The sequence below is a fragment of the Capsicum annuum genome, chromosome 5, assembly GCF_002878395.1.
Source record: "Capsicum annuum cultivar UCD-10X-F1 chromosome 5, UCD10Xv1.1, whole genome shotgun sequence".
Lineage (NCBI taxonomy): Eukaryota > Viridiplantae > Streptophyta > Magnoliopsida > Solanales > Solanaceae > Capsicum > Capsicum annuum.
In genome coordinates, this window is record NC_061115.1 from 146152987 (window position 1) to 146168779 (window position 15793).

The 15793-nt window shown below is 35.0% G+C and overlaps 1 long non-coding RNA gene across 1 annotated transcript in view; it reads left to right on the forward strand.

Moving 5' to 3' along the window:
• The first annotated feature begins 3053 nt into the window (after nucleotides 1-3053).
• Nucleotides 3054-15793, forward strand: part of LOC107843512 — a 32300-nt gene continuing 19560 nt past the window's right edge. Inside the window, exons 1-3 of the long non-coding RNA XR_001666415.2 lie at nucleotides 3054-3260; nucleotides 3703-3828; nucleotides 6327-6392. This is a non-coding gene — a long non-coding RNA (uncharacterized LOC107843512). The remainder of the gene's footprint in view (nucleotides 3261-3702; nucleotides 3829-6326; nucleotides 6393-15793) is intronic.

The following is a 15793-nucleotide window of genomic DNA, read 5'->3' on the forward strand; positions in this document are numbered from 1 at the left end:
ATCAATTTTATTTTTTATTAAATATTATTAATTTTTTAATGCCTAAATGACTTATAATAATTAATTAGAAATGATATAGTAAAGTTACGGTTGAAGCAGTTGAAGCAGACATATCATAAATGTCTATTTTACCTTTTTTTAACTAAATATTAATTTTCTTATATGTAAATATCTTACAATAATTAATTGGGGGTAATATAGTAAAATCATGGAGCAAACATACTTGTGAAATTTTTTTAAATGATTCTCATAAAAGATATCCTATTAATTTAAAACATCAAGAATTAATTTATCATTTGTATCTATTTTATTATTTATTAAATATTATTAATTTTTTAATACTTAGATGACTTATAATAATTAATTAGATGTGATATAATAAAACTACGATTGAAGCAGCTGAAATAAACATGTCATAAATGTCTATTTTATCTTTTATTAATTAAATATTATTAATTTTCTTATATAAAAATGACTTAAAATAATTAATTAGGAATAATATAGTAAAATTATGGAGCAGGTAAAGAAGCAGACATATTGATGAAGAGTTGTCTGCTTCTTCACACTTATTAATAGTAGTAATAATATATTTCTACCTCACGTTCTCCCTCTCTTTATGCTATTTAATAATTTAGTTTTTTGGTTTCTTTTAATATATTCCTCTAGTTTAATTTATTGGTATTTGTATTAATAATTTTGTTGATTCTTGTATTCTTTAATTAATTAGGAAAGACTTATTTAAGTTTGGATATCCTTTAATTAATTGGGGAAGGCTTGTTTAATCTTGAAAAAATACTTCATGCTGCTCAAATAGTTTTTAGGATATCCCTTAACACGACTCAAGTATAATGCACTTAAATAATATAATATTAATATTTATTTAATATTCAGTGTCTTTATATTGCTAATATTTTTTAGGATTTTTATCCCGATTTTCTTATCAAATTTAAGTTTTACTTTTTCTTGAAAGGAAAATAAAAGTAACGATAAATACTTTTACTTTTCCTGAAAGGAAAATATAAAACTTTTTCATATTTGGCTTACCTCTTTTTTGGAGAAAAGGTTTTGGACATCTATAAATAGAAGACCCCCTTCTCATACCACAATACATCAGCATCCACAATGTAGTCATCAAAGAGTCTTTGTTTAGGGGGAGATTTCTCCCAATATGTTTTAGGATTTTTAATATTAAGTTTTATATGTAGGCCAATTGGCCAAATCATATAATAAAATTATATTTTTAGTATTATTTTTCGTTGACATCTTATTTATCGTCTCATAGTTTGCAACTAACAGCTTTCGCATGACGTCCTCTCGATTTCGAACCCAACAAATGGTATCAGAGCTTACGATTCAATGGTCCAATGGTATGGTGAGACGAGATTAAACAGGTTCAAAGCGGTTTCAAAATCAAGCTGCAACAATTTGGATGATAATGAAGATTTTTGTCCAACTACACGTGGAGAACAAGTTTCAACCATATTTTCAACATTCCTGTTGCTGCATCTTTAAAAATAAAAACAAAATATTAATTTTTAACCTATTTTTAACCATGATATTTTAAACTTTATTTTTAACCATGACAAACAACAGTTATGGATTATATTAAGAACGAAGTTCATGCATGTGCTGTGAAGAAGGTGGATCAAGTGAAGAAAATCAAGCCAAAAAAGGGAGATTTGTTAGGATTTTTGCCCCGATTTTCTTACCAAATTTAAGTTTTACTTTTTTTGAAAGGAAAATAAAAGTAACCATAAATACTTTTACTTTTCCTGAAAGGAAAATATAAAATTTTTTCATATTTGGCTAACCTCTTTCTCAGAGGAAAGGTTTTGGACATATAAAAGACCCCCTTCTCATACCATACCGCCACACATCAGCATCCACAATGTAGTCATCAAAGAGTCTTTGTTTAGGGGGAGATTTCTCCCAATAAGTTTTAGGATTTTTAATATTATTTTTAATATTAGGTTTTATATGTAGGTCAATTGGCCAAATCATATAATAAAATTATATTTTTAGTATTATTTTTCGTTGTCATCTTATTTATCGTCTCATATTTTGCAACTAATAGCTTCCGCATGACGCCCTCTCGATTTCGAACCCAATAATATTATTATTGTTATATTATTATTTTGCAAAAAATTATTATTGAAGTTTTACCATTGTTTCCCAACACTTTATAAGTATTATTCATCTTCATATCATAAGTACTACTATAAAACCAAATGCAGCATCAGTCGATTCATTTTATACTTGAAAAGCTTCCTTGCCTTTGTTTTTTTAGATTTTGTTTGTTTCAAGTTTTCTTTTTAAATTTTTTTCAGTTGGGAAATTTTGAGATCACTTGGAATGTAAAATAGATGTCTGTTCCTACTTTAGTGGTCTGGATTTGGCACTTTGCATTTTCGCCTGATCATTTTCTGTACCATTTTTTCTCATTCTTTTTATTTTTTGCATGTGGTAACCCTTCAGTAGCATGTTTTGCAATAACACTTGAAATATATTGTTATATTATATTACATTATTGTTGTATACCATTAAAGTATTCAAATACCTTATAGATACTTTGTAAATACTCTTTCCTAAATAGGTATATATGGTCATATTTTTAATAGGTATAATACATGAACACACACTTAAAATTGGCCTCAATTGAAAAGCAAGCATTTTCAACTTTGATAGTGCACATCTGGACACCTCAACTTGATCTTGACTGACAACTAAATACTTTAACTCGTTCCCATTGTATCTTGTGGACACTCAATTTATGTGACATACAAAATTCTGAAGGTGAGACAGATGATCGTTTTGTAAGTTAGAGAACTGATAAAATATAGGCAAGTTGAGGTGCATACATTATCAAAAATTGGGCCAATGACAACGAATTTTTTGGCGATGGTTGTCAAAACATTACTATAAAGGATCTATTGCAATGGTTCTAATCATTTTCAAAAAAATTTGTTCTATTACTATAATTTAATTATATAACCGACGCCACTGTAGATTAACCGTTGCAATAGGTATACTTATAACTCCTGTTAGAACCATTGCCACGAAAGCACCTATGGCAATACTTTATGGGGAAATATCTATTGCTAACGATTATTTAATTCCTCCTAAATATTTTCAGAAGTCCGCCAATTCTTTTCACAAGACTGGCATTTATTTTCCTCAATCCCTTCGACTCCTCACCGTTATCTCTCTGTCTACAATCTTTTAAATCCAGCGTCCGGTTAGCCGTAAAGCATTCTGTCTCGGTAAGTTCATGCAAGATGTTAATGCTTTCGGTTTGAGTAACGTTCGTACAAAACAAGAATTATTTTTGTCACTTTTATGTTATGGAGGTGAGGTTATTACTATTTTTTGAGCAATTTGTGTGGTTAGGTAAAGCGGGCTTAATTGATAAGAAAAATTTAAGTATTTTTTAGAAAATTAGTGTGTGGTGTGAGTTTATTGGGTATTTCTTTGCTCCCATCATGACTATATATGAGTGTGTCTGAAAAATCTTCACTACTTATGAAATTGAAAATCTTAAAATTAGCTTGCTAGAAGATGATGATGAAAGGTTTAATGAATTAACAAGTTCAACTACCTGTTGTTGGTCTTATGGAGGAGAACATGTCCAATTTAACTTTCGTCGGTTCATGATGCTTTATTGACTCCTCAAGGAAGGTTTTTGTATGATATTTTTCTGTATAGGTCAACTTGTGGTTGTGAGATGCTTGATAAGGAAGGGTCTGGACAGGGACCAGAGAATGAGGACGTGGAAGTGTTTGCTGATGTTGATGGTAATGAATTGGATGAGCTAATGCAGAAGCCGAAAAAGTAAGTTAAAAGTGTTAAGGTTTTTGTCATTTTGATTATTTAACTGGTAAAGTTGCAGTTGTGTTACTAGAAGGTGACGAGTTCAAGTTGTGGAAACAGCCTCTTGTAGAAATGCAGGGTAAGGTTGCCTACTTACAATAGACCTTTATGGTCTGGCTCTTTTTAGACTCGTGCATAACAGGGGATTTAGTGCATTAGGTCTAGGCTGGGCCATTATCCTGGGGAGGCAAAATTGTTTGCTGATGTATGGGCCTGAATTGGATGAACTAATACAAATACTGAAATGTGAGTTCCAAATGTTGAGCTTTGTGTCGTTTTGCATGTTAAATTCAAGTTAATTGGAACATTTTATTGAAATAATGCTTAGTTCGAGTATCTAAATAGAATATCGTGACAAGTTAAGAGGCTAGCTATGTATTAAGCTTAAAAAATATAAATCATGAACACTATCATTTGGTATCAATTGCAGGCACGCAACTTTTTTTTTATAGAATTGTACAAGTTTTGATGATTTGGTCAAATTATCTAGAAGTAGCTTTCAGAAACTAGCTAATGTCATCCCTTGAACAATGCTATAAGGAGACTATGACAATCCTCATCTACCTGTAAGAGTTGGTTGAGATTGTTTAGTACTTCCCTCCAACACATTTTTCCTACAGTTTACTTATAGCATAGAAATTGAGACATGGTGAGAAAAAGGCTTGGAGCTCAGCCAAAATGTTTCAATGAGGAGAGTTCAATAATTAGAGCACAGTGCCTTTTGGCTTTATCATGCCATATAAGATAGTTTATGTTAGTTCATGTGCTTGTCTAGATAGAAGGTACTGCTGACAGCTTAGTTATGTATAAATAGAGGATCTGCCATCAGTTTTATTTCCTTTATAAGTAACAGATAACTGGTAGTTATACAGAATTACTAGAATATAGCTTGCCTAATTTCATATCTATAATGAAATAAGAACCAAGAAAAAGTTAGGACTTAAAAATACGGGGTTGAAGACAGTGTGGAGTAGCATATGGACTTGACTCGCCTCCACTTCTTTATGTCTTTCCTCCAGACAAAATCCATGTTACAAAAGTTGCTATAACTAGAGAAACTATTGTAATGAGAAGTAACATATACCTGAAATCTTCAGTAAAAGAGTCAGAGGTACGCAACAGAGCAAGTTGAGTGAAAAGAGATCCAGTTCATGAGCAAAGACATGGGTGGTCAACTCTAGCTTTGCTGGTATAGGTATTACTTTTTCTAAGTTCTTTCGCTATAACGACATGTGTGACATAAGCTTGCTGGAGTAACAGTGAAATCAATATAAAGAACCAACCCTAGATAATTACCTCAAATAATAACTAGGATCAGAAGAGAACAACTTAGGTGCCTGAATTAGTAAATGCAAGTTGGGGTTGTATTTATGTAATGACCCTCTAGGTCATTTCCTTGATTTATGTGTCTTTGATATTTCTAGCCTTCCCATAGCGGCTATAGGTTATTTATGACTTACGTAACTATGGGTTTAGTAATCGGACAGTTCATTTGGATTTGTGGCTCATTACCTTATTTTGGAGCTTTCGATATATAGGATTTGGTCTTGGGCTTAGATAACCTCAGATGAGAATTTCAAAAGTGTCATTAGCTCTGAAATGTCAATTTTAGGCTAGGTAGACCTTTAGTTTGGGTCTCGACGCACCCAAGCTCATTTTGATTTATTGGTCGGAAAGTTGGGAAATTGAAAATTTAGGTGTGAGACCCATATTTGGTTGAAATACCCTCAGGTGGAAATTTTGAGTGGGCTATCACATCTTAAATGTTGAATTTGGTATTGCTACATAGTTTATTTGGATATACAAGGTTCCAAACGAATTTCATACCCCCATCGAAGTCCATTACAGACATAGAAAATCTGGTGCACCAGGTTACTTGTGCAACCTAGATAACAAAGGGTAAAATGCATTTGGCGTATACGTTTTATGCTCTTTTTTATAGAATTAATTGAAAAGAATAAATCGTGATCGCAACATGCGATTTACGTATACAGATCCTGATGCTCAATCGCGATAGCGACATCCGAAAACCTAGTATGGGTATAAATATTCCATTTTGGTCCTTTTTCTCATTCTTCACCCATTTCTTGAGATAAGAAAACCCTAAAGTGTGAGATAAGGTGGGATTAAATCTAGTAGATGATTTGGGGAGCTTGGATAACGATTATTCTGTGATTTTCCTTCGAATTCATGGTAAGATTCCTTCAATTTCTTGATAAATTCTTGAAAATTATTGGGCTTTGAATTCTTAAACTTTAAGAATTGATTTGAGACCCGATTTGTGCTCAACTTTTGAGAACAACTATCTTGTCTTTCGAGGGACCTCATGACAGGTTAATTTTGGATTCTGTTAGTGGGCTCCACGAGTCTATTCTCGAACCAAAATTTGACCTGACCTATTAAATGGCAGTATGGGTCTCTTTTTACTCCTAATGATTCATATATTATGATTTTTGTAGAATGGTGGAATTTTGGTATTACAGAGTGAAGGCGGATGATTAAAAGATTTACGGTTCGGCATCGAGGTAGGCTTCTATCTACTCTTCTACATAAGATGATTTGCTTATATATTATATGTAAATGAAAATGTTTAGATTTATTGTGGGTATAACACCATGACTTAGCCTAGAATATTGAAGTTCAGGGATTAGATGGGTAGATTGACCCATAAGGTGAAATGCTTATTATGCTTCTAGGATCATATTACCTTAGGTTGCTAGCATTTAGGCATTGTTGAAATTAATGAACCTTAGAATAAGGTTATTATGTACTTGGTGGATTGTGATAATTATTCTCGGATCTTGAGGTTATAGTTATGCCGGATATGTACCTATTGTTGGGCCTAAGGCGTGTTATGATAATGGTTGGATTCCGGGAAGTGTTTATACTTGTGAAGGATGCGGCCATAGTCTATAGACATGTTGATGTTTATGATTTAATTGTATGAATGCTGGTGATGGCATGCATAGATTTGGTACATTCATGACCACTAAGACGATAACTAGTATGATTCTAACTAAGTTATGATTCTACTAGTGTTTTTCCTTAAAAAAAAAGATAAAACTCACTTCTTCCTTTTAAACAGATTTCTTCATAATGGAAATCATACCACCTTAATGGGTGATTTATATGCATTGATATTGAAATGGTGTTTTAAAGATTTGGCCGAGATGGATCCAGCCTCTGATTTCAATACTATTACTTACTCAGGTCGTATGAGATTCTGACCCTTTCTACACTTTTATAATGATTTAGTCCCAAAGTTTACCACAGGTAAGGAATTTATGGTTATATATACTCGGTTCAGTTATAGAGGTTATGTGACAACCTCGCGTATCATATCATTATTATAGAAGCTGCGTGATAGTCTCAAAGGTTGTGCGATGACCTTGTGTATCACATCTTTATTATGGAGGTTGTGCGATGGCCGGGGTTACTTATGGTTATACAGATTTTATTTTTGGGAATTTATTCTTGCATACGCATTGCCTATCATAAGTATGCACATATATCTATCAGCCTTATGGAGGGTTGCATAGGTATAGGTGATGAGTATGAGTTGTGGTGTGTTTTATGTTGATTGAACCTTTTGAGCTTGGGGTAGTGGGGGTTTATGAAAGGCTTGATTAGGTATTAGTTGTCTGGGCTAGCCGGTTACTCACGTTGTCATTGCTATTCTTATTATTATTGTTATGTCCATTGTTATGGCTAATTTGTGGCAGCGTGTTAATGATTCGGTATTGAAACTCGAGGTATGATTTTGGATCTTTTATCTGAAGATTACATTATTATGCATGATTACCTCATGATTAGACGTATGAGTTGGAAGCCCCGAGTATACTAGCACTAGTTCCTGCAATGATAATGAGGTCTTAAAATTCTAGTCTAGTCTGATGATTTAGGTTGTACTTTGAGTTGACCTTGTTTATGTATATATATATGCATATATGGCTATATATAGCTATGGTATCATTGTATATCCCTTCCTTCCTTTATTTATCCAGATTGTATATCCCTTCCTTCCTTCATTTATCCAGATTGTATATCCATTCCTTGGCCTTATATACTTGTATATATCCTTCTTTCACCCTTTATTAATATATTGACCAATGATATACGGTATAGTGTTGAGATTCCTGAGTATGGCCGAAATAGGATAGTTCATCCTTAATACTTCCTTAGCCTTATTATGTTTGTTCTTGGATATGAGTAAGAAAGTTTACCTTTATTATCTCACTATCTTTATTATATGGTTGCTGGATATTTGGACCTAGACTCTATTTTTGTTAATATATTTTATATACCTACTTTATCTATGGAGCTTAGTCGATAGTTTCTACTGAGTACCATATGTTTGGTACTCATACTACACTTCTACAGCCTACAAATTATAGTACAGGTTTTTACTGATGTGTGTGTCGTGCGAAGTAGCCATAGTTTAGAGACATAAAGTGAGCTCCCGATGTTTGGAGTGTTACACTTTTCTCCCTCTTATGTACTAGACTAGTCTCTGTGTTGTATGTATAGATGGGTTGTATTGGTGTAGTTCTCGGGGTACTTTATTTTGTATTCTTAATATATTAGAAGCTCTTGTATTGATCTCAACAGGTTTTGTGATTATCTTATATGTGTTAACCTTTTATTAAATATCTTCCACATTCTCTATTACTAGTAGTTTTGGACTATGGGTTGGCTTGTCTACTGGTGGGTTATAGTAGGTGCCATCATGACCTGCAAAATTCGGTCGTGACAAATTGGTATCAGAGCCTAGGTTCACCGGTGTATTGGTACAAGAGCTAAGTGTTTAGTAGAGTCCTGTGGATCGGTGCGGAGACGTCCATAACCTATCTTTGGAAGGGTAGGTACTTTTTTAGAAAATTCATTTCTTGACTTATGGTCATTTGTCCGTATTCCTATAAGCCTCAAGCACATTCTTTGACGCTATTCTATCCCAAACGAATGATATGAGATAGTCAATAGATGAGAATGAGAATTCAACTTGCGTTTCGAAAGTTTCAGCATAGCATTGAACCGGAGAGTTAAGGATGGATATCAAAGATCTTCAGCATCAGCTAGCAATGACATCCAATCCATTGAGTAAGTTCTGTGGTCAGAGTTGATTTGTGGTATTCATCAGGGTTCTTTATCAGTTTTTGAGCATGAGATTGGTTTCTTGAATGGGCCAGGCATATTTTTATGTCATATCCCTCTGAGCAGGACATAGTGTGTAGATTTATTAGAGATTAGTATTACTACTCATTTGGTGTTAGATCACTTGATATCAGCTGGGTCATCCTTCTCTTAGGTTGTTGATGAGAGAGCATGTATTTAGACTTTTAGAGGTTGAGGCTAGAGGCCATGCTATCAGTATAATGCTATTGGCATTTCATCTCGGAGTGAGGATCCTTCTGGTAGAGGTTAGCTTCATTTGTAGGCCATTGGTTCTACGCATGTGGCATTTCATATTATGGGTGACTCTCATATTAGTTGTGGTGATCATTCTAGATCAGAATATGTAGCACCTCAAAGTATTCCATAAGCTTGTTTTGGTGGTGGTGTGATGGTACATTATTCCAAATAGTGTCCCCGGTGAGGGATTCTTGGTCGTTCAGCTCATTCAAATTGGTCTCATAGTGTCGTGGCCCTTTCAGTTAGATATAGTGCGCTTGGTGCCTTAGTTGATATTCAGTAGGTTGGTCTGAGTTTGAAAACATTCATATTTATTCTTCCATAGACCCATCAGGCATGTGACTGCGGATTTCACCATTATAGGTGTGCTTTTATTTCCCGTATTTACCTTTTTCATTTGTATGTATTGGGGTTTTCGTATCCATTGATGATTATATGCCTTGATAAGTTCATATTTGTTATTGTGTGCCTTGATATTAAATTCATGTTTATATGATTATCCCCGTGGTTTATTTCTTTTAGTAGTAGATGGAGTAGATCTATATTGATATTTTCTCCCTATGGGTCTAGCATTTGGGTTCTAGTCCCATTTCCTTGGCATAGTGGCCTTATTATGGCCCTTGAGTAGTACTTGCTATTGATTTTTATTTTGGTACCGCCTATTCATTATATTGATGTTTATATTGATTTTGTTACTGTTGTCATTGCTTGATGTCATTGATCCTTACTGGATAGCTGTTTAGACTAATGTTATCTAGTTAGAATTCAATTCTTTGTGGTTCATATTCTGTGGCTTGAGTAGCTATAGCCCAATTTGATAATTTCTTTTCTATAGAAAAGTGAGGATTGGTCATTTTCCCCTTAGTTAGCGGTGCTAGATTGATCAAGAATGTATTGTGGTATTAAAGGTAAGTTTACCTTCTATGATTCTGTTATGGTTCTAGAGTTGGCAATTTAGTTATATTGTCGTTCTTGAGTTTGGGATTCTTAGACTCGCCTCCTAGGTTGCAAAGCTTTTTGCATTAGTTATCCCTCTCTATATATCCCACTTTTGAGCTTGACCAGTTAGGGTCTATTCTTCGCTTATGGCTATTTTATCGTCTGATAGTGGTTTGATTTTAATATTGAGATGTCATGGATTCATCTCTTAGAATTATTGGATTCGTCTCCTTATGACTACTTGCCCTTGTTATTGGTGTGGAGTTGGATGCTCTGTTCTTGTCATGATGTGGTTTCTGTCTAAAGTGGAGCTAGAGAGTAGAGGAAGATAGTTTTTCCTGTGACCGCTTACAAAGTTGGCAAATTGGAGATTCTTTATCTTGAGTTGCATGATTCATTTTCTGGTAGTAGTTTTGACCTTGATGTTGGTCTCAGGCTTGGTACCTTCTTTCTCGGTGAGGTGATTCATGGTTTGTTTGAGTTATGATTGTCCCACTTGGGTGGATTAAGAAAATCCCCATTTCAGAGTTTGTTCGGCCTAATAAGACTTGGTAGAGTACTTCTCTTTGGTGATATATGCTTATGGGTATTATTTGCCAAGATGGAGTATTGGATTAACTAGTCTTCGACTAATGTTGCAATTCTCTAGGTTGCTAGAGTTTTTGTCATTACTAGTGTGGTTTGCAGCCCCGGGGAGTTCTTGAGTATGTTTTGATAGTTTATGCCCTCTAGTGGATATGGAGTTAACCTCTTGTGTTTTCAGTGGGTGATTTATCCTCTCTTGTGATTTTGTTCTTCAGCTATGTTTCAATTCATCTTGGCATGATTTAGTACGAATGTGTCTGTTTTGAACAGTATGGTCGATCTAAGTATTTGAACTTAGTATAGACTTTTTGGTTCAATTTTTTATTTGACGCCTTGAAATGGAGATTCGGAAGTTATGATAGATTTGAAATATGAATTCTCACCCATCTTTAGGTTTGGTTTGGGTATTTGAGGTTGAGCGGTTCAGCCTTTGTGTTGAGATTTCAGCTTGGAGTTGTAGAACTTGAGTGCAGCCTTTGTTTTAGATTTATCTCATTTCGGATTTCACCTATAGGCTAGTGAAGCCTCTTTGTGGTTACATATTCGGTCTTTTTAAGTTTGGGCAAATTATGATTAATAAGTGCTCAAATAATAGCCCATGGACCTGGTATTGGTTTCTTCAGTTTTGAACTTGGGTTCTCAGTTTTCGTTGAGATCTATTGATGAGATACTCAGTGGGAACAGTATGCTAGAGTTGGATTTATCTTGGCTTCATTCTAGGTTGATGGGACATCCCGGAGTGGATCTTTTAGTGATGAGTAGTTGTGCTTTGGACTCCTGATGACGTCCAAGAAACGCCTCCATTTAGATGATGATACGGTCGCTGTCAAGATATAGTAACCCAACTAAAGTTGGGGTCGAGTCCGAAGGGAACACATGGCTTATCAGATCTCAGTGGTTGAAGTCTATAGGTAAAACAGGAAAAGTAAATTAGGGGATTGGTTTATAGTAGTCTCGAGCAAAGAACGGTATTAATTTTGTTGAAAGTAAGTGAACACTAGGATTGTGTTCCCCCTGTCATCTCAACTCCGTAGGCTTATCGTGTGTTTTTGAACCAACCTAATACCTTGCATGCAAAATCGATAAATTATGTACCTTATACGGTCTTTTGGACAAGTAGAAGTATTTCACCCTGTGAGAAATATAAGAGAAAAATATTATTGAATTGTTGTAACTACATTATTACATTGAGGCCCTATTTATAGACAATACATTCCAATCCTTTTCCTAATAGGACACTATATTACAATCCTTTTCCAAGTAGGATTTTATATGTTATTCCTATTCCTACTCATATTCTAACACTCCCCCTCAAGCTGGTGCATAGAAGACATATGTACCAAGCTTGTTATGGATGTAACTAATATGAGAATCGGTGAGGGACTTGGTAAAGATATCTGCAAGAAAACTAATAAGGACTGCTTCGAACGTCTAGGAGACCTCAATTGAAATGGAACAAATTGAAAAAGTGATTGGAAAAGTAGTAAATATTATCGTAAAGTCAATGTGTTGCTGGAAAATTGTCGAAAACTGGTATAAAATATACGGGTCATCTCGAAATCAAGAGCCGAGTAGATCTTGAACATGAAAGTCACTAGAAACTTAGCCGAAACATGCTCACACGTCGGATTATTAGATTTGATGGATGAAAAGTGACTACAATCTAAGGAAAAAAAGTATATGGGTAGGGTCGGAATGATGACACGACCCTACTGAAAAAGAGAAATATGTATAGGGTCGGAATGATGGCACGACCCTATTGAGAAATAGAAATTATATGAGTAGGGTCGGAATGACGACACGACCCTACTGAAAAAGATATGAGGAGTCACCAGAAAGATGTATGAAACTATGTAAATTAAATCTGAGGAGTTACCAGAAAGATGCATGATTCTATGCAACTCAGATATGAGATAGTAGTCCGAAAAAATGCACGGTGTTACGCAAATCAGATATGAGAAAATAGTCATCAAAAAGAAGCACCGTGCTAAGAAAAATAGATATGAAAAAGTAGTCACCGGACAGATGTATGGTACTATGCAAAGATATGAGAAAATAGTCACTAGAAAGATACACAGTGAGTCAGTGACCCAACTTTTGCTAACATAATCATTGGCCAATTAGGCGGCATATATGGATTATAGCCGCCCGCCGGCAGTGGAAACTCTTTGATTCTTTACCAAGATCGTGGAAGCTCTGATACCATGTGAGAAAATAAAATAGAAAAATATTATTGAATTGTTTTAACTGCATTATTACAATGATAAGATGAATAAAATCCACAATCGTAAACTGAATAATAAATCAATGCCAATACAGAGAAATCTCAATATCAAAGATGGATCTTGAAATTAAAATATGTTTCTAAGTGTTAAAAGTGCATAGCTCCTACTAAAAATTACATAAGGTGTATTTATAGTATAAGAGAAAACCCTAAAAACAAATCCCGAATGAAATAGGAGAAAATCGGGTCATTGGCCACCTACTCTCTGTACCTGCAGTATGGCACATGCGTAGGTAGTAATTGTCGTCTGAAACAGGGTGCAGGCCGCAGGTTGTGGATGGACAATTTCGTGCAAGTCAGCTTTCGGGATTTTGGGATTTCTGCCACCCATTTTGTCTACATGTGGTCCGTAGGTGTATATGCGGTCCGTAGGTCAACTTAGTAGGTGCTAGGAGTCAGTTTTTCAGCTCTTCTTCGACTCTCGAACATACATTGATCACGATCAAGAGGAAAAACATCTCAAACATCCATAATCGCTCCAAAAGTGGCCAAAAACATCTTTTTCACCATTTTCACGATCTTATCCTCCAAAACATGGTTTTCTGTAGAACATACCTAAAACAAATCAAATCTATCAAAAAATATGTCAGAAACCTGCATATTTTCCTTGTTTTAAGCATCGAAAGTACTATATTTCTATAGCATATCAACATTCTCAACTTAGAATGTTTGCATGTCCTCATGCAACACAGACACGGCAAAACAATGACACTTAACTAAGAGAATCTAAGTTATTCAAAGCAGTCAGTCATCACATTTAGTTCAAATCACAACATCCCCTCCTATATCTTTTTTAAAAATCAACTGTGTATGAACATGAAGTACAACAGTGTGACATAATGGAATCAAAGTATGGCAATTACATTAGGAACAAACAACCACTCATATGTACAAATTACACTACCCGAAACAAGTAATGGCTAGCAACATAACTTAAGTGCCTCCACAACAAGAATGTCACACTCACTCATATCAAATAACACATGTCAATGTAGGGATGGTCAAGAGACACTCTCACTCAATAAAGAAGTTCCAGTCTATGTATGTCAAATACCATAGGTTTGCCCTTATTTTCTTTACCTTAGCATTCAGATAGTCAAGTTAGGATAACTATAGGACTTTTCTTGGCTTGTAATGTAGGCTTGGGAGTTGGTATGATATATATGGACCTTTAAAGTGACACAACACTAACTTTGGGGTCTCACTTATTAGCCAATTTCCTTTTTTTATCCATCCTTATGTCTCCCTTTTATTCTTTTGTTGCGCATTCATGTTGGGAGTGGTTTCTTTATTCTTTCTTTTTCTTTTTTTTTTCACAATTTTTCCTTTTCTTTTCCTTTTTTTTTTACTTTTTCTTTTTTATAACACACCCAACCCTACTAAATTATTTCTTACTTTACCCTTCTTCATACCTATTTTACACTACACACCCCTATGATAGCCACCCTCAACTTAGGCATTTTGCCTGAGCTAAGGTGCATATTGTCCAAGGGGAAACAGGGCCAAAATAGGTCATTTGTACTATAAATAGGAAGGTGAATGGTGAAAATAAGAAAAATAGGCTTTAAATCTCAAAATAGGGATTAAGGGATATAATTCGCACATGGAAGGTCATTTAGGCTAAGAGTGGACTGAAATAAAAAACGGCCTATGATCCTTTCCTAACTGACTATCCTTAAACCTAGGAAAGACTAACCAAGCAGGTTTGAATTCTTTATAAAAAAGGAACTAGGTGGTATCTCACTCACACATAACACAAAGTCAATATCACTAACTACTACCTGTCCAGTTCATGCAATTGTCTGCAAATGGTTATTATGTTACTAATACTAATGCCATAACATGATCCATAAAGTTCACATATATCTACATCAACACAGGTCTAAAACATAAATTTTTGAAGGGGCATCAAAAGTCTGTCAAAATGTGACTACTGCCCTAAATACTTAAAATTCTCCTAATTACACAAAAACAACACAATACAAAGAAGAAAAAAATGCAATACAACGTATACTTATCCTAGACAAGCCGGTTATACAACCTTACCGCGTCCGACAGTAAAAAAAGCACCACAACAAAAACTTGTGGCGGCATGGTATGCCCAGCCCCAACTAAAAACTATGCACTATCCTTAATGCGCTAAAACAAAACAAAATGTAAAGAAGTGAGATCATACCTAGGGCGCACTAGGCGCCCAAGTTAGGAGCATCCCCAGATAGGGGCATATAAGCTGGCGGAGTCAATAGTAAGGGCGATGCACTAATGGATGAAGCACCCGCTGCTAGAGCGTCATACCTCTGCCTATCTACGAATGCAGTCTCTAAAGAATTATGTCTATCCTTTTTAAGGGCCTCCTCCTTTGTCATAACCGGATCCTGCAAATCATGTAAGTGACCTTTCTTGGTCCCAAATCATAAGTAATTGGAAGGCTGGTCAGCACGACAAAGGCTCGATCATGTAGCTCATACTATAGGATGGCAACAAAATCAATATCATAACCAGCCATCAAGCAGGAAACTAGTGCAGCTCCTTTCCACATCAATGTATTATCTGAAATAGTGGGTAGAAGGCAGTATCTAATCAACAACTACCAAAATTTGGTCTCCAGTGTCAACAAGCCCTACTTGATCACAGCTTTCCCCTCAATCCATTGGGTCTCATCACCTAGTGGTGAAATATAACCGTCTATCCACCTAGACATCTTAACCC